Genomic DNA, 23,097 nt, shown 5'->3' on the forward strand with positions numbered 1-23,097 from the left:
CAGATAGACAGAGAGCTGGAGAGACAGATAGACAAGAGAGCTGGACAGACCGATAGACAGAGAGCTGGACACACCGACAGACAGAGAGCTGGACAGAAAGATAGACAGAGAGCTGGACAGACCGATAGACAGAGAGCTAGACAGACAGATTGACAGAGAGCTGGACAGACCGATAAACAGAGAGCTGGACAGACCAGTAGACAGAGAGCTGGACAGACAAATAGACAGAGATCTGGACAGACCGATAGACAGAGAGCTGGACAGAACGACAGACAGAGAGCTGGACACACCGACAGACAGAGAGCTGGACAGACAGATAGACAAGAGAGCTGGACAGACCGATAGACAGAGAGCTGGACAGACAGACAGACAGAGAGCTGGACAGACCGATAGACAGAGAGCTGGACAAACCGATAGACAGAAAGCTGGACAGACAGATTGACAGAGAGCTGGACAGGCCGATGAACAGAGAGCTAGACAGACAGATAGACAGAGAGCTGGACAGACAGATAGACAGAGAGCTGGACAGACAGGTAGACGGAGAGCTGGACAGGCCGATAGACAGAGAGCTGGACAGACCGATAGACAGAGAGCTGGACAGACCGATAGACAGAGCTGGACAGACCGATAGACAGAGAGCTGGACAGACCGATAAACAGAGAGCTGGACATACCGATAGACAGAGAGCTGGACAGACCGATAGACAGAGAGCTGGACAGACAGATAGACAGACATCTGGACAGACCGATAGACAGAGAGCTGGACACACCGACAGACAGAGAGCTGGACAGACCGATAGACAGAGAGCTGGACAGACCGATAGACAGAGAGCTAGACAGACAGATTGACAGAGAGCTGGACAGACCGATAAACAGAGAGCTGGGCAGACCGATAGACAGAGAGCTGGACAGACAAACAGACAGAGATCTGGACAGACCGATAGACAGAGAGCTGGACAGACAGGTAGACGGAGAGCTGGACAGGCCGATAGACAGAGAGCTGGACAGACCGATAGACAGAGAGCTGGACAGACCGATAGACAGAGCTGGACAGACCGATAGACAGAGAGCTGGACAGACCGATAAACAGAGAGCTGGACATACCGATAGACAGAGAGCTGGACAGACCGATAGACAGAGAGCTGGAGAGACAGATAGACAAGAGAGCTGGACAGACAGATAGACAGAGAGCTGGACACACCGACAGACAGAGAGCTGGACAGACCGATAGACAGAGAGCTGGACAGACCGATAGACAGAGAGCTAGACAGACAGATTGACAGAGAGCTGGACAGACCGATAAACAGAGAGCTGGGCAGACCGATAGACAGAGAGCTGGACAGACAAACAGACAGAGATCTGGACAGACCGATAGACAGAGAGCTGGACAGAACGACAGACAGAGAGCTGGACACACCGACAGACAGAGAGCTGGACAGACAGATAAGACAAGAGAGCTGGACAGACCGATAGATAGTAAGCTGGACAGACAGATTGACAGAGAGCTGGACAGGCCGACGGACAGAGAGCTAGACAGACAGATAGACAGAGAGCTGGACAGACCGATAGACAGAGAGCTGGACAGACAGGTAGACAGAGAGCTGGACAGGCCGATAGACAGAGAGCTGGACAGACCGATAGACAGAGAGCTGCACAGACAGATAGACAGAGAGCTGGACAGACCGATAGACAAGAAAGCTGGGCAGACAGATAGACAGGGAGCTGGACAGACCGATAGACAGAGAGCTGGACAGACCGATAGACAGAGAGCTCGACAGACCGACAGACAGAGAGCTGGACAGACAGATAGACAGAGAGCTGGACAGACAGATAGACAGAGAGCTGGACAGAGAGCTGGACAGACCGATAGACAGAGAGCTGAACAGACCGATAGACAGAGCTGGACAGACATATAGACAGAGAGCTGGACAAACCGATAGACAGAGAGCTGGACAGGCCAACAGACAGAGAGCTAGACAGACAGATAGACAGAGAGCTGGACAGACCGATAAACAGAGAGCTGGACATACCGATAGACAGAGAGCTGGACAGACCGATAGACAGAGAGCTGGACAGACAGATAGACAGACATCTGGACAGACCGATAGACAGAGAGCTGGACAGACCGATAGGGAAGAGAGCTGGACAGACAGATAGACAGAGAACTGGAGAGACAGATAGACAAGAGAGCTGGACAGACCGATAGACAGAGAGCTGGACACACCGACAGACAGAGAGCTGGACAGAAAGATAGACAGAGAGCTGGACAGACCGATAGACATAGAGCTAGAAAGACAGATTGACAGAGAGCTGGACAGACCGATAAACAGAGAGCTGGACAGACCGATAGACAGAGAGCTGGACAGACAAATAGACAGAGATCTGGACAGACCGATAGAAAGAGAGTTGGACAGAACGACAGACAGAGAGCTGGACACACCGACAGACAGAGAGCTGGACAGACAGATAGACAGAGAGCTGGACAGACCGATAGACAGAGAGCTGGACACACCGACAGACAGAGAGCTGGACAGACAGATAGACAAGAGAGCTGGACAGACCGATAGACAGAGAGCTGGACAGACAGACAGACAGAGAGCTGGACAGACCGATAGACAGAGAGCTGGACAAACCGATAGACAGAGAGCTGGACAGACAGATTGACAGAGAGCTGGACAGGCTGACGGACAGAGAGCTAGACAGACAGATAGACAGAGAGCTGGACAGACAGATAGACAGAGAGCTGGACAGACCGATAGACAAGAGAGCTGGGCAGACAGATAGACAGAGAGCTGGACAGGCCAACAGACAGAGAGCTAGACAGACAGATAGACAGAGAGCTGGACAGACCGATAAACAGAGAGCTGGACATACCGATAGACAGAGAGCTGGACAGACCGATAGACAGAGAGCTGGACAGACAGATAGACAGACATCTGGACAGACCGATAGACAGAGAGCTGGACAGACCGATAGAGAAGAGAGCTGGACAGACAGATAGACAGAGAGCTGGAGAGACAGATAGACAAGAGAGCTGGACAGACCGATAGACAGAGAGCTGGACACACCGACAGACAGAGAGCTGGACAGAAAGATAGACAGAGAGCTGGACAGACCGATAGACAGAGAGCTGGACAGACCGATAGACAGATAGCTGGACAGACAAATAGACAGAGATCTGGACAGACCGATAGACAGAGAGCTGGACAGAACGACAGACAGAGAGCTGGACACACCGACAGACAGAGAGCTGGACAGACATATAGACAAGAGAGCTGGACAGACCGAAAGACAGAGAGCTGGACAGACAGACAGACAGAGAGCTGGACAGACCGATAGACAGAGAGCTGGACAAACCGATAGACAGAAAGCTGGACAGACAGATTGACAGAGAGCTGGACAGGCCGACGGACAGAGAGCTAGACAGACAGATAGACAGAGAGCTGGACAGACAGATAGACAGAGAGCTGGACAGACAGGTAGACAGAGAGCTGGACAGGCCGATAGACAGAGAGCTGGACAGACCGATAGACAGAGAGCTGGACAGACCGATAGACAGAGCTGGACAAACAGATAGACAGAGAGCTGGACAGACCGATAGACAGAGAGCTGGACAGACCGATAGACAAAAAGCTGGACAGACCGACAGACAGAGAGCTGGACAGACAGATACATAGAGAGCTGGACAGACAGATAGACAGAGAGCTGGACAGACAGATAGACAGAGAGCTGGACAGACCGACAGACAGAGAGCTGGACAGACCGATAGACAGAGAGCTGGACAGACCGAAAGACAGAGAGCTGCACGGACAGATAGACAGAGAGCTGGACAGACCGATAGACAAGAGAGCTGGGCAGACAGATAGACAGAGAGCTGGACAGACCGATAGACAGAGAGCTGGACAGACCGATAGACAGAGAGCTGGACAGACAGATAGACAGAGAGCTGGACAGACCGATAGACAGAGAGCTGGACAGACAGATAGACAGAGAGCTGGACAGACCGATAGACAGAGAGCTGGACAGACAGATAGACAGAGAGCTGGACAGACCGATAGACAGAGAGCTGGACAGACAGATAGACAGAGAGCTGGACAGACCGATAGACAGAGAGCTGGACAGAAAGATAGACAGAGAGCTGGACAGACCGATAGACAGAGAGCTAGACAGACAGATTGACAGAGAGCTGGACAGACCGATAAACAGAGAGCTGGACAGACCAATAGACAGAGAGCTGGACAGACAAATAGACAGAGATCTGGACAGACCGATAGACAGAGAGCTGGACAGAACGACAGACAGAGAGCTGGACACACCGACAGACAGAGAGCTGGACAGACAGATAGACAAGAGAGCTGGACAGACCGATAGACAGAGAGCTGGACAGACAGACAGACAGAGAGCTGGACAGACCGATAGACAGAGAGCTGGACAAACCGATAGACAGAAAGCTGGACAGACAGATTGACAGAGAGCTGGACAGGCCGATGAACAGAGAGCTAGACAGACAGATAGACAGAGAGCTGGACAGACAGATAGACAGAGAGCTGGACAGACAGGTAGACGGAGAGCTGGACAGGCCGATAGACAGAGAGCTGGACAGACCGATAGACAGAGAGCTGGACAGACCGATAGACAGAGCTGGACAGACCGATAGACAGAGAGCTGGACAGACCGATAAACAGAGAGCTGGACATACCGATAGACAGAGAGCTGGACAGACCGATAGACAGAGAGCTGGACAGACAGATAGACAGACATCTGGACAGACCGATAGACAGAGAGCTGGACACACCGACAGACAGAGAGCTGGACAGACCGATAGACAGAGAGCTGGACAGACCGATAGACAGAGAGCTAGACAGACAGATTGACAGAGAGCTGGACAGACCGATAAACAGAGAGCTGGGCAGACCGATAGACAGAGAGCTGGACAGACAAACAGACAGAGATCTGGACAGACCGATAGACAGAGAGCTGGACAGACAGGTAGACGGAGAGCTGGACAGGCCGATAGACAGAGAGCTGGACAGACCGATAGACAGAGAGCTGGACAGACCGATAGACAGAGCTGGACAGACCGATAGACAGAGAGCTGGACAGACCGATAAACAGAGAGCTGGACATACCGATAGACAGAGAGCTGGACAGACCGATAGACAGAGAGCTGGAGAGACAGATAGACAAGAGAGCTGGACAGACAGATAGACAGAGAGCTGGACACACCGACAGACAGAGAGCTGGACAGACCGATAGACAGAGAGCTGGACAGACCGATAGACAGAGAGCTAGACAGACAGATTGACAGAGAGCTGGACAGACCGATAAACAGAGAGCTGGGCAGACCGATAGACAGAGAGCTGGACAGACAAACAGACAGAGATCTGGACAGACCGATAGACAGAGAGCTGGACAGAACGACAGACAGAGAGCTGGACACACCGACAGACAGAGAGCTGGACAGACAGATAAGACAAGAGAGCTGGACAGACCGATAGATAGTAAGCTGGACAGACAGATTGACAGAGAGCTGGACAGGCCGACGGACAGAGAGCTAGACAGACAGATAGACAGAGAGCTGGACAGACCGATAGACAGAGAGCTGGACAGACAGGTAGACAGAGAGCTGGACAGGCCGATAGACAGAGAGCTGGACAGACCGATAGACAGAGAGCTGCACAGACAGATAGACAGAGAGCTGGACAGACCGATAGACAAGAAAGCTGGGCAGACAGATAGACAGGGAGCTGGACAGACCGATAGACAGAGAGCTGGACAGACCGATAGACAGAGAGCTCGACAGACCGACAGACAGAGAGCTGGACAGACAGATAGACAGAGAGCTGGACAGACAGATAGACAGAGAGCTGGACAGAGAGCTGGACAGACCGATAGACAGAGAGCTGAACAGACCGATAGACAGAGCTGGACAGACATATAGACAGAGAGCTGGACAAACCGATAGACAGAGAGCTGGACAGGCCAACAGACAGAGAGCTAGACAGACAGATAGACAGAGAGCTGGACAGACCGATAAACAGAGAGCTGGACATACCGATAGACAGAGAGCTGGACAGACCGATAGACAGAGAGCTGGACAGACAGATAGACAGACATCTGGACAGACCGATAGACAGAGAGCTGGACAGACCGATAGGGAAGAGAGCTGGACAGACAGATAGACAGAGAACTGGAGAGACAGATAGACAAGAGAGCTGGACAGACCGATAGACAGAGAGCTGGACACACCGACAGACAGAGAGCTGGACAGAAAGATAGACAGAGAGCTGGACAGACCGATAGACATAGAGCTAGAAAGACAGATTGACAGAGAGCTGGACAGACCGATAAACAGAGAGCTGGACAGACCGATAGACAGAGAGCTGGACAGACAAATAGACAGAGATCTGGACAGACCGATAGACAGAGAGTTGGACAGAACGACAGACAGAGAGCTGGACACACCGACAGACAGAGAGCTGGACAGACAGATAGACAGAGAGCTGGACAGACCGATAGACAGAGAGCTGGACAGACCGATAGACAGAGAGCTAGACAGACAAATTGACAGAGAGCTGGACAGACCGATAAACAGAGAGCTGGACAGACCGATAGACAGAGAGCTGGACAGACAAACAGACAGAGATCTGGACAGACCGATAGACAGAGAGCTGGACAGAACGACAGACAGAGAGCTGGACACACCGACAGACAGAGAGCTGGACAGACAGATAGACAAGAGAGCTGGACAGACCGATAGACAGTAAGCTGGACAGACAGATTGACAGAGAGCTGGACAGGCCGATGGACAGAGAGCTAGACAGACAGATAGACAGAGAGCTGGACAGACCGATAGAGAGAGAGCTGGAAAGACAGGTAGACAGAGAGCTGGACAGGCCGATAGACAGAGAGCTGGACAGACCGATAGACAGAGAGCTGCACAGACAGATAGACAGAGAGCTGGACAGACCGATAGACAAGAAAGCTGGGCAGACAGATAGACAGGGAGCTGGACAGACCGATAGACAGAGAGCTGGACAGACCGATAGACAGAGAGCTGGACAGACCGATAGAGAAGAGAGCTGGACAGACAGATAGACAGAGAGCTGGAGAGACAGATAGACAAGAGAGCTGGACAGACCGATAGACAGAGAGCTGGACACACCGACAGACAGAAAGCTGGACAGACAGATTGACAGAGAGCTGGACAGGCCGACGGACAGAGAGCTAGACAGACAGATAGACAGAGAGCTGGACAGACAGATAGACAGAGAGCTGGACAGACAGGTAGACAGAGAGCTGGACAGGCCGATAGACAGAGAGCTGGACAGACCGATAGACAGAGCTGGACAAACAGATAGACAGAGAGCTGGACAGACCGATAGACAGAGAGCTGGACAGACCGATAGACAAAAAGCTGGACAGACCGACAGACAGAGAGCTGGACAGACAGATACATAGAGAGCTGGACAGACAGATAGACAGAGAGCTGGACAGACAGATAGACAGAGAGCTGGACAGACCGACAGACAGAGAGCTGGACAGACCGATAGACAGAGAGCTGGACAGACCGAAAGACAGAGAGCTGCACGGACAGATAGACAGAGAGCTGGACAGACCGATAGACAAGAGAGCTGGGCAGACAGATAGACAGAGAGCTGGAAAGACCGATAGACAGAGAGCTGGACAGACCGATAGACAGAGAGCTGGACAGACAGATAGACAGAGAGCTGGACAGACCGATAGACAAGAAAGCTGGGCAGACAGATAGACAGGGAGCTGGACAGACCGATAGACAGAGAGCTGGACAGACCGATAGACAGAGAGCTCTACAGACCGACAGACAGAGAGCTGGACAGACAGATAGACAGAGAGCTGGACAGACAGATAGACAGAGAGCTGGACAGAGAGCTGGACAGACCGATAGACAGAGAGCTGAACAGACCGATAGACAGAGCTGGACAGACATATAGACAGAGAGCTGGACAGGCCAACAGACAGAGAGCTAGACAGACAGATAGACAGAGAGCTGGACAGACCGATAAACAGAGAGCTGGACATACCGATAGACAGAGAGCTGGACAGACCGATAGACAGAGAGCTGGACAGACAGATAGACAGACATCTGGACAGACCGATAGACAGAGAGCTGGACAGACCGATAGACAGAGAGCTGGACAGACAGATAGACAGACATCTGGACAGACCGATAGACAGAGAGCTGGACAGACCGATAGGGAAGAGAGCTGGACAGACAGATAGACAGAGAGCTGGAGAGACAGATAGACAAGAGATCTGGACAGACCGATAGACAGAGAGTTGGACAGAACGACAGACAGAGAGCTGGACAAACCGACAGACAGAGAGCTGGACAGACAGATAGACAGAGAGCTGGACAGACCGATAGACAGAGAGCTGGACAGACCGATAGACAGAGAGCTAGACAGACAAATTGACAGAGAGCTGGACAGACAGATAGACAGAGAGCTGGACACACCGACAGACAGAGAGCTGGACAGACCGATAGACAGAGAGCTGGACAGACCGATAGACAGAGAGCTAGACAGACAGATTGACAGAGAGCTGGACAGACCGATAAACAGAGAGCTGGGCAGACCGATAGACAGAGAGCTGGACAGACAAACAGACAGAGATCTGGACAGACCGATAGACAGAGAGCTGGACAGAACGACAGACAGAGAGCTGGACACACCGACAGACAGAGAGCTGGACAGACAGATAAGACAAGAGAGCTGGACAGACCGATAGATAGTAAGCTGGACAGACAGATTGACAGAGAGCTGGACAGGCCGACGGACAGAGAGCTAGACAGACAGATAGACAGAGAGCTGGACAGACCGATAGACAGAGAGCTGGACAGACAGGTAGACAGAGAGCTGGACAGGCCGATAGACAGAGAGCTGGACAGACCGATAGACAGAGAGCTGCACAGACAGATAGACAGAGAGCTGGACAGACCGATAGACAAGAAAGCTGGGCAGACAGATAGACAGGGAGCTGGACAGACCGATAGACAGAGAGCTGGACAGACCGATAGACAGAGAGCTCGACAGACCGACAGACAGAGAGCTGGACAGACAGATAGACAGAGAGCTGGACAGACAGATAGACAGAGAGCTGGACAGAGAGCTGGACAGACCGATAGACAGAGAGCTGAACAGACCGATAGACAGAGCTGGACAGACATATAGACAGAGAGCTGGACAAACCGATAGACAGAGAGCTGGACAGGCCAACAGACAGAGAGCTAGACAGACAGATAGACAGAGAGCTGGACAGACCGATAAACAGAGAGCTGGACATACCGATAGACAGAGAGCTGGATAGACCGATAGACAGAGAGCTGGACAGACAGATAGACAGACATCTGGACAGACCGATAGACAGAGAGCTGGACAGACCGATAGGGAAGAGAGCTGGACAGACAGATAGACAGAGAACTGGAGAGACAGATAGACAAGAAAGCTGGACAGACAAATAGACAGAGAGCTGGACACACCGACAGACAGAGAGCTGGACAGAAAGATAGACAGAGAGCTGGACAGACCGATAGACATAGAGCTAGAAAGACAGATTGACAGAGAGCTGGACAGACCGATAAACAGAGAGCTGGACAGACCGATAGACAGAGAGCTGGACAGACAAATAGACAGAGATCTGGACAGACCGATAGACAGAGAGTTGGACAGAACGACAGACAGAGAGCTGGACACACCGACAGACAGAGAGCTGGACAGACAGATAGACAGAGAGCTGGACAGACCGATAGACAGAGAGCTGGACAGACCGATAGACAGAGAGCTAGACAGACAAATTGACAGAGAGCTGGACAGACCGATAAACAGAGAGCTGGACAGACCGATAGACAGAGAGCTGGACAGACAAACAGACAGAGATCTGGACAGACCGATAGACAGAGAGCTGGACAGAACGACTGACAGAGAGCTGGACACACCGACAGACAGAGAGCTGGACAGACAGATAGACAAGAGAGCTGGACAGACCGATAGACAGTAAGCTGGACAGACAGATTGACAGAGAGCTGGACAGGCCGATGGACAGAGAGCTAGACAGACAGATAGACAGAGAGCTGGACAGACCGATAGAGAGAGAGCTGGAAAGACAGGTAGACAGAGAGCTGGACAGGCCGATAGACAGAGAGCTGGACAGACCGATAGACAGAGAGCTGCACAGACAGATAGACAGAGAGCTGGACAGACCGATAGACAAGAAAGCTGGGCAGACAGATAGACAGGGAGCTGGACAGACCGATAGACAGAGAGCTGGACAGACCGATAGACAGAGAGCTGGACAGACCGATAGAGAAGAGAGCTGGACAGACAGATAGACAGAGAGCTGGAGAGACAGATAGACAAGAGAGCTGGACAGACCGATAGACAGAGAGCTGGACACACCGACAGACAGAAAGCTGGACAGACAGATTTACAGAGAGCTGGACAGGCCGACGGACAGAGAGCTAGACAGACAGATAGACAGAGAGCTGGACAGACAGATAGACAGAGAGCTGGACAGACAGGTAGACAGAGAGCTGGACAGGCCGATAGACAGAGAGCTGGACAGACCGATAGACAGAGAGCTGGACAGACCGATAGACAGAGCTGGACAAACAGATAGACAGAGAGCTGGACAGACCGATAGACAGAGAGCTGGACAGACCGATAGACAAAAAGCTGGACAGACCGACAGACAGAGAGCTGGACAGACAGATACATAGAGAGCTGGACAGACAGATAGACAGAGAGCTGGACAGACAGATAGACAGAGAGCTGGACAGACCGACAGACAGAGAGCTGGACAGACCGATAGACAGAGAGCTGGACAGACCGAAAGACAGAGAGCTGCACGGACAGATAGACAGAGAGCTGGACAGACCGATAGACAAGAGAGCTGGGCAGACAGATAGACAGAGAGCTGGAAAGACCGATAGACAGAGAGCTGGACAGACCGATAGACAGAGAGCTGGACAGACAGATAGACAGAGAGCTGGACAGACCGATAGACAAGAAAGCTGGGCAGACAGATAGACAGGGAGCTGGACAGACCGATAGACAGAGAGCTGGACAGACCGATAGACAGAGAGCTCTACAGACCGACAGACAGAGAGCTGGACAGACAGATAGACAGAGAGCTGGACAGACAGATAGACAGAGAGCTGGACAGAGAGCTGGACAGACCGATAGACAGAGAGCTGAACAGACCGATAGACAGAGCTGGACAGACATATAGACAGAGAGCTGGACAGGCCAACAGACAGAGAGCTAGACAGACAGATAGACAGAGAGCTGGACAGACCGATAAACAGAGAGCTGGACATACCGATAGACAGAGAGCTGGCCAGACCGATAGACAGAGAGCTGGACAGACAGATAGACAGACATCTGGACAGACCGATAGACAGAGAGCTGGACAGACCGATAGACAGAGAGCTGGACAGACAGATAGACAGACATCTGGACAGACCGATAGACAGAGAGCTGGACAGACCGATAGGGAAGAGAGCTGGACAGACAGATAGACAGAGAGCTGGAGAGACAGATAGACAAGAGATCTGGACAGACCGATAGACAGAGAGTTGGACAGAACGACAGACAGAGAGCTGGACAAACCGACAGACAGAGAGCTGGACAGACAGATAGACAGAGAGCTGGACAGACCGATAGACAGAGAGCTGGACAGACCGATAGACAGAGAGCTAGACAGACAAATTGACAGAGAGCTGGACAGACCGATAAACAGAGAGCTGGACAGACCGATAGACAGAGAGCTGGACAGACAAACAGACAGAGATCTGGACAGACCGATAGACAGAGAGCTGGACAGACAGATAGACAGAGAGCTGGACAGACAGGTAGACAGAGAGCTGGACAGGCCGATAGACAGAGAGCTGGACAGACCGATAGACAGAGAGCTGGACAGACCGATAGACAGAGCTGGACAAACAGATAGACAGAGAGCTGGACAGACCGATAGACAGAGAGCTGGACAGACCGATAGACAAAAAGCTGGACAGACCGACAGACAGAGAGCTGGACAGACAGATACATAGAGAGCTGGACAGACAGATAGACAGAGAGCTGGACAGACAGATAGACAGAGAGCTGGACAGACCGACAGACAGAGAGCTGGACAGACCGATAGACAGAGAGCTGGACAGACCGAAAGACAGAGAGCTGCACGGACAGATAGACAGAGAGCTGGACAGACCGATAGACAAGAGAGCTGGGCAGACAGATAGACAGAGAGCTGGAAAGACCGATAGACAGAGAGCTGGACAGACCGATAGACAGAGAGCTGGACAGACAGATAGACAGAGAGCTGGACAGACCGATAGACAAGAAAGCTGGGCAGACAGATAGACAGGGAGCTGGACAGACCGATAGACAGAGAGCTGGACAGACCGATAGACAGAGAGCTCTACAGACCGACAGACAGAGAGCTGGACAGACAGATAGACAGAGAGCTGGACAGACAGATAGACAGAGAGCTGGACAGAGAGCTGGACAGACCGATAGACAGAGAGCTGAACAGACCGATAGACAGAGCTGGACAGACATATAGACAGAGAGCTGGACAGGCCAACAGACAGAGAGCTAGACAGACAGATAGACAGAGAGCTGGACAGACCGATAAACAGAGAGCTGGACATACCGATAGACAGAGAGCTGGACAGACCGATAGACAGAGAGCTGGACAGACAGATAGACAGACATCTGGACAGACCGATAGACAGAGAGCTGGACAGACCGATAGACAGAGAGCTGGACAGACAGATAGACAGACATCTGGACAGACCGATAGACAGAGAGCTGGACAGACCGATAGGGAAGAGAGCTGGACAGACAGATAGACAGAGAGCTGGAGAGACAGATAGACAAGAGATCTGGACAGACCGATAGACAGAGAGTTGGACAGAACGACAGACAGAGAGCTGGACAAACCGACAGACAGAGAGCTGGACAGACAGATAGACAGAGAGCTGGACAGACCGATAGACAGAGAGCTGGACAGACCGATAGACAGAGAGCTAGACAGACAAATTGACAGAGAGCTGGACAGACCGATAAACAGAGAGCTGGACAGACCGATAGACAGAGAGCTGGACAGACAAACAGACAGAGATCTGGACAGACCGATAGACAGAGAGCTGGACAGAACGACAGACAGAGAGCTGGACACACCGACAGACAGAGAGCTGGACAGACAGATAGACAAGAGAGCTGGACAGACCGATAGACAGAGAGCTGGACAGACAGACAGACAGAGAGCTGGACAGACCGATAGACAGAGAGCTGGACAGACAGGTAGACAGAGAGCTGGACAGTTCGATAGACAGAGAGCTGGACAGACCGATAGACAGAGAGCTGCACAGACAGATAGACAGAGAGCTGGACAGACCGATAGACAAGAAAGCTGGGCAGACAGATAGACAGGGAGCTGGACAGACCGATAGACAGAGAGCTGGACAGACCGATAGACAGAGAGCTGGACAGACCGATAGAGAAGAGAGCTGGACAGACAGATAGACAGAGAGCTGGAGAGACAGATAGACAAGAGAGCTGGACAGACCGATAGACAGAGAGCTGGACACACCGACAGACAGAAAGCTGGACAGACAGATTGACAGAGAGCTGGACAGGCCGACGGACAGAGAGCTAGACAGACCGATAGACAGAGAGCTGGACAGACCGATAGACAGAGAGCTCTACAGACCGACAGACAGAGAGCTGGACAGACAGATAGACAGAGAGCTGGACAGACAGATAGACAGAGAGCTGGACAGAGAGCTGGACAGACCGATAGACAGAGAGCTGAACAGACCGATAGACAGAGCTGGACAGACATATAGACAGAGAGCTGGACAGGCCAACAGACAGAGAGCTAGACAGACAGATAGACAGAGAGCTGGACAGACCGATAAACAGAGAGCTGGACATACCGATAGACAGAGAGCTGGACAGACCGATAGACAGAGAGCTGGACAGACAGATAGACAGACATCTGGACAGACCGATAGACAGAGAGCTGGACAGACCGATAGACAGAGAGCTGGACAGACAGATAGACAGACATCTGGACAGACCGATAGACAGAGAGCTGGACAGACCGATAGGGAAGAGAGCTGGACAGACAGATAGACAGAGAGCTGGAGAGACAGATAGACAAGAGATCTGGACAGACCGATAGACAGAGAGTTGGACAGAACGACAGACAGAGAGCTGGACACACCGACAGACAGAGAGCTGGACAGACAGATAGACAGAGAGCTGGACAGACCGATAGACAGAGAGCTGGACAGACCGATAGACAGAGAGCTAGACAGACAAATTGACAGAGAGCTGGACAGACCGATAAACAGAGAGCTGGACAGACCGATAGACAGAGAGCTGGACAGACAAACAGACAGAGATCTGGACAGACCGATAGACAGAGAGCTGGACAGAACGACAGACAGAGAGCTGGACACACCGACAGACAGAGAGCTGGACAGACAGATAGACAAGAGAGCTGGACAGACCGATAGACAGAGAGCTGGACAGACAGACAGACAGAGAGCTGGACAGACCGATAGACAGAGAGCTGGACAGACAGGTAGACAGAGAGCTGGACAGTTCGATAGACAGAGAGCTGGACAGACCGATAGACAGAGAGCTGCACAGACAGATAGACAGAGAGCTGGACAGACCGATAGACAAGAAAGCTGGGCAGACAGATAGACAGGGAGCTGGACAGACCGATAGACAGAGAGCTGGACAGACCGATAGACAGAGAGCTGGACAGACCGATAGAGAAGAGAGCTGGACAGACAGATAGACAGAGAGCTGGAGAGACAGATAGACAAGAGAGCTGGACAGACCGATAGACAGAGAGCTGGACACACCGACAGACAGAAAGCTGGACAGACAGATAGACAGAGAGCTGGACAGAGAGCTGGACAGACCGATAGACAGAGAGCTGAACAGACCGATAGACAGAGCTGGACAGACATATAGACAGAGAGCTGGACAGGCCAACAGACAGAGAGCTAGACAGACAGATAGACAGAGAGCTGGACAGACCGATAAACAGAGAGCTGGACATACCGATAGACAGAGAGCTGGACAGACCGATAGACAGAGAGCTGGACAGACAGATAGACAGACATCTGGACAGACCGATAGACAGAGAGCTGGACAGACCGATAGACAGAGAGCTGGACAGACAGATAGACAGACATCTGGACAGACCGATAGACAGAGAGCTGGACAGACCGATAGGGAAGAGAGCTGGACAGACAGATAGACAGAGAGCTGGAGAGACAGATAGACAAGAGATCTGGACAGACCGATAGACAGAGAGTTGGACAGAACGACAGACAGAGAGCTGGACACACCGACAGACAGAGAGCTGGACAGACAGATAGACAGAGAGCTGGACAGACCGATAGACAGAGAGCTGGACAGACCGATAGACAGAGAGCTAGACAGACAAATTGACAGAGAGCTGGACAGACCGATAAACAGAGAGCTGGACAGACCGATAGACAGAGAGCTGGACAGACAAACAGACAGAGATCTGGACAGACCGATAGACAGAGAGCTGGACAGAACGACAGACAGAGAGCTGGACACACCGACAGACAGAGAGCTGGACAGACAGATAGACAAGAGAGCTGGACAGACCGATAGACAGAGAGCTGGACAGACAGACAGACAGAGAGCTGGACAGACCGATAGACAGAGAGCTGGACAGACAGGTAGACAGAGAGCTGGACAGTTCGATAGACAGAGAGCTGGACAGACCGATAGACAGAGAGCTGCACAGACAGATAGACAGAGAGCTGGACAGACCGATAGACAAGAAAGCTGGGCAGACAGATAGACAGGGAGCTGGACAGACCGATAGACAGAGAGCTGGACAGACCGATAGACAGAGAGCTGGACAGACCGATAGAGAAGAGAGCTGGACAGACAGATAGACAGAGAGCTGGAGAGACAGATAGACAAGAGAGCTGGACAGACCGATAGACAGAGAGCTGGACACACCGACAGACAGAAAGCTGGACAGACAGATTGACAGAGAGCTGGACAGGCCGACGGACAGAGAGCTAGACAGACAGATAGACAGAGAGCTGGACAGACAGATAGACAGAGAGCTGGACAGACAGGTAGACAGAGAGCTGGACAGGCCGATAGACAGAGAGCTGGACAGACCGATAGACAGAGAGCTGGACAGACCGATAGACAGAGCTGGACAAACAGATAGACAGAGAGCTGGATAGACCGATAGACAGAGAGCTGGACAGACCGATAGACAAAAAGCTGGACAGACCGACAGACAGAGAGCTGGACAGACAGATACATAGAGAGCTGGACAGACAGATAGACAGAGAGCTGGACAGACAGATAGACAGAGAGCTGGACAGACCGACAGACAGAGAGCTGGACAGACCGATAGACAGAGAGCTGGACAGACCGAAAGACAGAGAGCTGCACGGACAGATAGACAGAGAGCTGGACAGACCGATAGACAAGAGAGCTGGGCAGACAGATAGACAGAGAGCTGGAAAGACCGATAGACAGAGAGCTGGACAGACCGATAGACAGAGAGCTGGACAGACAGATAGACAGAGAGCTGGACAGACCGATAGACAGAGAGCTGGACAGACAGATAGACAGAGAGCTGGACAGACCGATAGACAGAGAGCTGGACAGACAGATAGACAGAGAGCTGGACAGACCGATAGACAGAGAGCTGGACAGACAGATAGACAGAGAGCTGGACAGACCGATAGACAGAGAGCTGGACAGACCGATAGAGAAGAGAGCTGGACAGACAGATAGACAGAGAGCTGGAGAGACAGATAGACAAGAGAGCTGGACAGACCGATAGACAGAGAGCTGGACACACCGACAGACAGAGAGCTGGACAGACCAATAGACAGAGAGCTAGACAGACAGATTGACAGAGAGCTGGACAGACCGATAAACAGAGAGCTGGACAGACCAATAGACAGAGAGCTGGACAGACAAATAGACAGAGATCTGGACAGACCGATAGACAGAGAGCTGGACAGAACGACAGACAGAGAGCTGGACACACCGACAGACAGAGAGCTGGACAGACCGATAGACAAGAGAGCTGGACAGACCGATAGACAGAGAGCTGGACAGACAGACAGACAGAGAGCTGGACAGACCGATAGACAGAGAGCTGGACAAACCGATAGACAGAAAGCTGGACAGACAGATTGACAGAGAGCTGGACAGGCCGACGGACAGAGAGCTAGACAGACAGATAGACAGAGAGCTGGACAAACAGATAGACAGAGAGCTGGACAGACAGGTAGACAGAGCTGGACAGACCGATAGACAGAGAGCTGGACAGACCGATAAACAGAGAGCTGGACATACCGATAGACAGAGAGCTGGACAGACCGATAGACAGAGAGCTGGACAGACAGATAGACAGACATCTGGACAGACCGATAGACAGAGAGCTGGACAGACCGATAGACAAGAGAGCTGGAAAGACAGATAGACAGAGAGCTGGAGAGACAGATAGACAAGAGAGCTGGACAGACAGATAGACAGAGAGCTGGGCACACCGACAGACAGAGAGCTGGACAGACCGATAGACAGAGAGCTGGACAGACCGATAGACAGAGAGCTAGACAGACAGATTGACAGAGAGCTGGACAGACCGATAAACAGAGAGCTGGACAGACCGATAGACAGAGACCTGGACAGACAAACAGACAGAGATCTGGACAGACCGATAGACAGAGAGCTGGACAGAACGACAGACAGAGAGCTGGACACACCGACAGACAGAGAGCTGGACAGACAGATAAGACAAGAGAGCTGGACAGACCGATAGACAGTAAGCTGGACAGACAGATTGACAGAGAGCTGGACAGGCCGACGGACAGAGAGCTAGACAGACAGATAGACAGAGAGCTGGACAGACCGATAGACAGAGAGCTGGACAGACAGGTAGACAGAGAGCTGGACAGGCCGATAGACAGAGAGCTGGACAGACCGATAGACAGAGAGCTGCACAGACAGATAGACAGAGAGCTGGACAGACCGATAGACAAGAAAGCTGGGCAGACAGATAGACAGAGAGCTGGACAGACCGATAGACAGAGAGCTCGACAGACCGACAGACAGAGAGCTGGACAGACAGATAGACAGAGAGCTGGACAGACAGATAGACAGAGAGCTGGACAGAGAGCTGGACAGACCGATAGACAGAGAGCTGAACAGACCGATAGACAGAGCTGGACAGACATATAGACAGAGAGCTGGACAGACCGATAGACAGAGAGCTGGACAGACCGATAGACAGAGAGCTGGACAGGCCAACAGACAGAGAGCTAGACAGACAGATAGACAGAGAGCTGGACAGACCGATAAACAGAGAGCTGGACATACCGATACACAGAGAGCTGGACAGACCGATAGACAGAGAGCTGGACAGACAGATAGACAGACATCTGGACAGACCGATAGACAGAGAGCTGGACAGACCGATAGACAAGAGAGCTGGACAGACCGATAGACAGAGAGCTGGACACACCGACAGACAGAGAGCTGGACAGAAAGATAGACAGAGAGCTGGACAGACCGATAGACATAGAGCTAGAAAGACAGATTGACAGAGAGCTGGACAGACCGATAAACAGAGAGCTGGACAGACCGATAGACAGAGAGCTGGACAGACAAATAGACAGAGATCTGGACAGACCGATAGACAGAGAGTTGGACAGAACGACAGACAGAGAGCTGGACACACCGACAGACAGAGAGCTGGACAGACAGATAGACAGAGAGCTGGACAGACCGATAGACAGAGAGCTAGACAGACAAATTGACAGAGAGCTGGACAGACCGATAAACAGAGAGCTGGACAGACCGATAGACAGAGAGCTGGACAGACAAACAGACAGAGATCTGGACAGACCGATAGACAGAGAGCTGGACAGAACGACAGACAGAGAGCTGGACACACCGACAGACAGAGAGCTGGACAGACAGATAGACAAGAGAGCTGGACAGGCCGACGGACAGAGAGCTAGACAGACAGATAGACAGAGAGCTGGACAGACCGACAGACAGAGAGCTGGACAGACAGATAAGACAAGAGAGCTGGACAGACCGATAGACAGTAAGCTGGACAGACAGATTGACAGAGAGCTGGACAGGCCGACGGACAGAGAGCTAGACAGACAGATAGACAGAGAGCTGGACAGACCGATAGACAGAGAGCTGGACAGATAGGTAGACAGAGAGCTGGACAGGCCGATAGACAGAGAGCTGGACAGACCGATAGACAGAGAGCTGCACAGACAGATAGACAGAGAGCTGGACAGACCGATAGACAAGAAAGCTGGGCAGACAGATAGACAGAGAGCTGGACAGACCGATAGACAGAGAGCTCGACAGACCGACAGACAGAGAGCTGGACAGACAGATAGACAGAGAGCTGGACAGACAGATAGACAGAGAGCTGGACAGAGAGCTGGACAGACCGATAGACAGAGAGCTGAACAGACCGATAGACAGAGCTGGACAGACATATAGACAGAGAGCTGGACAGACCGATAGACAGAGAGCTGGACAGACCGATAGACAGAGAGCTGGACAGGCCAACAGACAGAGAGCTAGACAGACAGATAGACAGAGAGCTGGACAGACCGATAGACAAGAAAGCTGGGCAGACAGATAGACAGGGAGCTGGACAGACCGATAGACAGAGAGCTGGACAGACCGATAGACAGAGAGCTCGACAGACCGACAGACAGAGAGCTGGACAGACAGATAGACAGAGAGCTGGACAGACAGATAGACAGAGAGCTGGACAGAGAGCTGGACAGACCGATAGACAGAGAGCTGAACAGACCGATAGACAGAGCTGGACAGACATATAGACAGAGAGCTGGACAGACCGATAGACAGAGAGCTGGACAGGCCAACAGACAGAGAGCTAGACAGACAGATAGACAGAGAGCTGGACAGACCGATAAACAGAGAGCTGGACATACCGATAGACAGAGAGCTGGACAGACCGATAGACAGAGAGCTGGACAGACAGATAGACAGACATCTGGACAGACCGATAGACAGAGAGCTGGACAGACCGATAGAGAAGAGAGCTGGACAGACAGATAGACAGAGAGCTGGAGAGACAGATAGACAAGAGAGCTGGACAGACCGATAGACAGAGAGCTGGACACACCGACAGACAGAGAGCTGGACAGAAAGATAGACAGAGAGCTGGACAGACCGATAGACATAGAGCTAGAAAGACAGATTGACAGAGAGCTGGACAGACCGATAAACAGAGAGCTGGACAGACCGATAGACAGAGAGCTGGACAGACAAATAGACAGAGATCTGGACAGACCGATAGACAGAGAGTTGGACAGAACGACAGACAGAGAGCTGGACACACTGACAGACAGAGAGCTGGACAGACAGATAGACAAGAGAGCTGGACAGACCGATAGACAGAGAGCTGGACAGACAGACAGTCAGAGAGCTGGACAGACCGATAGACAGAGAGCTGGACAAACCGATACACAGAAAGCTGGACAGACAGATTGACAGAGAGCTGGACAGGCCGACGGACAGAGAGCTAGACAGACAGATAGACAGAGAGCTGGACAGACAGATAGACAGAGAGCTGGACAGACAGGTAGACAGAGAGCTGGACAGGCCGATAGACAGAGAGCTGGACAGACCGATAGACAGAGAGCTGGACAGACCGATAGACAGAGCTGGACAGACCGATAGACAAGAGAGCTGGACAGACCGATAGACAGAGAGATGGACAGACAAACAGACAGAGATCTAGACAGACCGATAGACAGAGAGCTGGAGAGACAGATAGACAAGAGAGCTGGACAGACAGATAGACAGAGAGCTAGACACACCGACAGACAGAAAGCTGGACAGACCGATAGACAGAGAGCTGGACAGACCGATAGACAGAGAGCTAGACAGACAGATTGACAGAGAGCTGGACAGACCGATAAACAGAGAGCTGGACAGACCGATAGACAGAGAGATGGACAGACAAACAGACAGAGATCTAGACAGACCGATAGACAGAGAGCTGGACAGAACGACAGACAGAGAGCTGGACACACCGACAGACAGAGAGCTGGACAGACAGATAGACAAGAGAGCTGGACAGAGCGATAGACAGAGAGCTGGACAGACAGACAGACAGAGAGCTGGACAGAACGATAGACAGTAAGCTGGACAGACAGATTGACAGAGAGCTGGACAGGCCGACGGACAGAGAGCTAGACAGACAGATAGACAGAGAGCTGGACAGACCGATAGACAGAGAGCTGGACAGACAGGTAGACAGAGAGCTGGACAGGCCGATAGACAGAGAGCTGGACAGACCGATAGACAGAGAGCTGCACAGACAGATAGACAGAGAGCTGGACAGACCGATAGACAAGAAAGCTGGGCAGACAGATAGACAGGGAGCTGGACAGACCGATAGACAGAGAGCTGGACAGACCGATAGAAAGAGAGCTGGACAAACCGATAGACAGAGAGCTGGACAGGCCGACGGACAGAGAGCTAGACAGACAGATAGACAGAGAGCTGGACAGACCGATAGACAGAGAGCTGGACAGACAGGTAGACAGAGAGCTGTACAGACCGATAGACAGAGAGCTGCACAGACCGATAGACAGAGAGCTGGACAGACAGATAGACAGAGAGCTGGACAGACCGATAGACAAGAAAGCTGGGCAGACAGATAGACAGGGAGCTGGACAGACCGATAGACAGAGAGCTGGACAGACCGACAGACAGAGAGCTGGACAGACCGATAGACAGAGAGCTGGACAGACAGATAGACAGAGAGCTGGACAGACCGACAGACAGAGAGCTGGACAGACCGATAGACAGAGAGCTGCACAGACCAAAAGACAGAGAGCTGCAGGGACAGATAGACAGAGAGCTGGACAGACCGATAGACAAGAGAGCTGGGCAGACAGATAGACAGAGAGCTGGAAAGACCGATAGACAGAGAGCTGGACAGACCGATAGACAGAGAGCTGGACAGACAGATAGACAGAGAGCTGGACAGACCGATAGACAGAGAGCTGGACAGACAGATAGACAGAGAGCTGGACAGACAGATAGACAGAGAGCTGGACAGTCCGATAGACAGAGAGCTCGACAGACTGACATACAGAGAGCTGGACAGACAGATAGACAGAGAGCTGGACAGAAAGATAGACAGAGAGCTGGACAGAGAGCTGGACAGACCGATAGACAGAGAGCTGAACAGACCGATAGACAGAGCTGGATAGACAGATAGACAGAGAGCTGGACAGACCGATAGACAGAGAGCTGGACAGACCGACAGACAGAGAGCTGGACAGACATATACATAGAGAGCTGGACAGACAGATAGACAGAGAGCTGGACAGACAGATAGACAGAGAGCTGGACAGACCGACAGACAGAGAGCTGGACAGACCGATAGACAAGAGAGCTGGACAGACCGACAGACAGATCTGGACAGATTGATAGACAGAGAGCTGGACAGACCGAAAGACAGAGAGCTGCACGGACAGATAGACAGAGAGCTGGACAGACCGATAGACAAGAGAGCTGGGCAGACAGATAGACAGAGAGCTGGAAAGACCGATAGACAGAGAGCTGGACAGACAGATACACAGAGAGCTGGACAGACAGATAGACAGAGAGCTGGACAGACCGATAGACAGAGAGCTGGACAGACAGATAGACAGAGAGCTGGACAGACCGATAGACAGAGAGCTGGACAGACAGATAGACAGAGAGCTGGACAGACCGATAGACAGAGAGCTCGACAGACCTACAGAGAGAGATGGACAGACAGATATACAGAGAGCTGGACAGACAGATAGACAGAGAGCTGGACAGAGAGCTGGACAGACCGATAGACAGAGAGCTGAACAGACAGATAGACAGACATCTGGACAGACCGATAGACAGAAAGCTGGACAGACCAATAGACAAGAGAACTGGACAGACCGATAGACAGAGAGCTGGAGAGACAGATA

This window comes from Lampris incognitus, chromosome 1, assembly GCF_029633865.1.
Source record: "Lampris incognitus isolate fLamInc1 chromosome 1, fLamInc1.hap2, whole genome shotgun sequence".
Taxonomy (NCBI): Eukaryota; Metazoa; Chordata; class Actinopteri; order Lampriformes; family Lampridae; genus Lampris; species Lampris incognitus.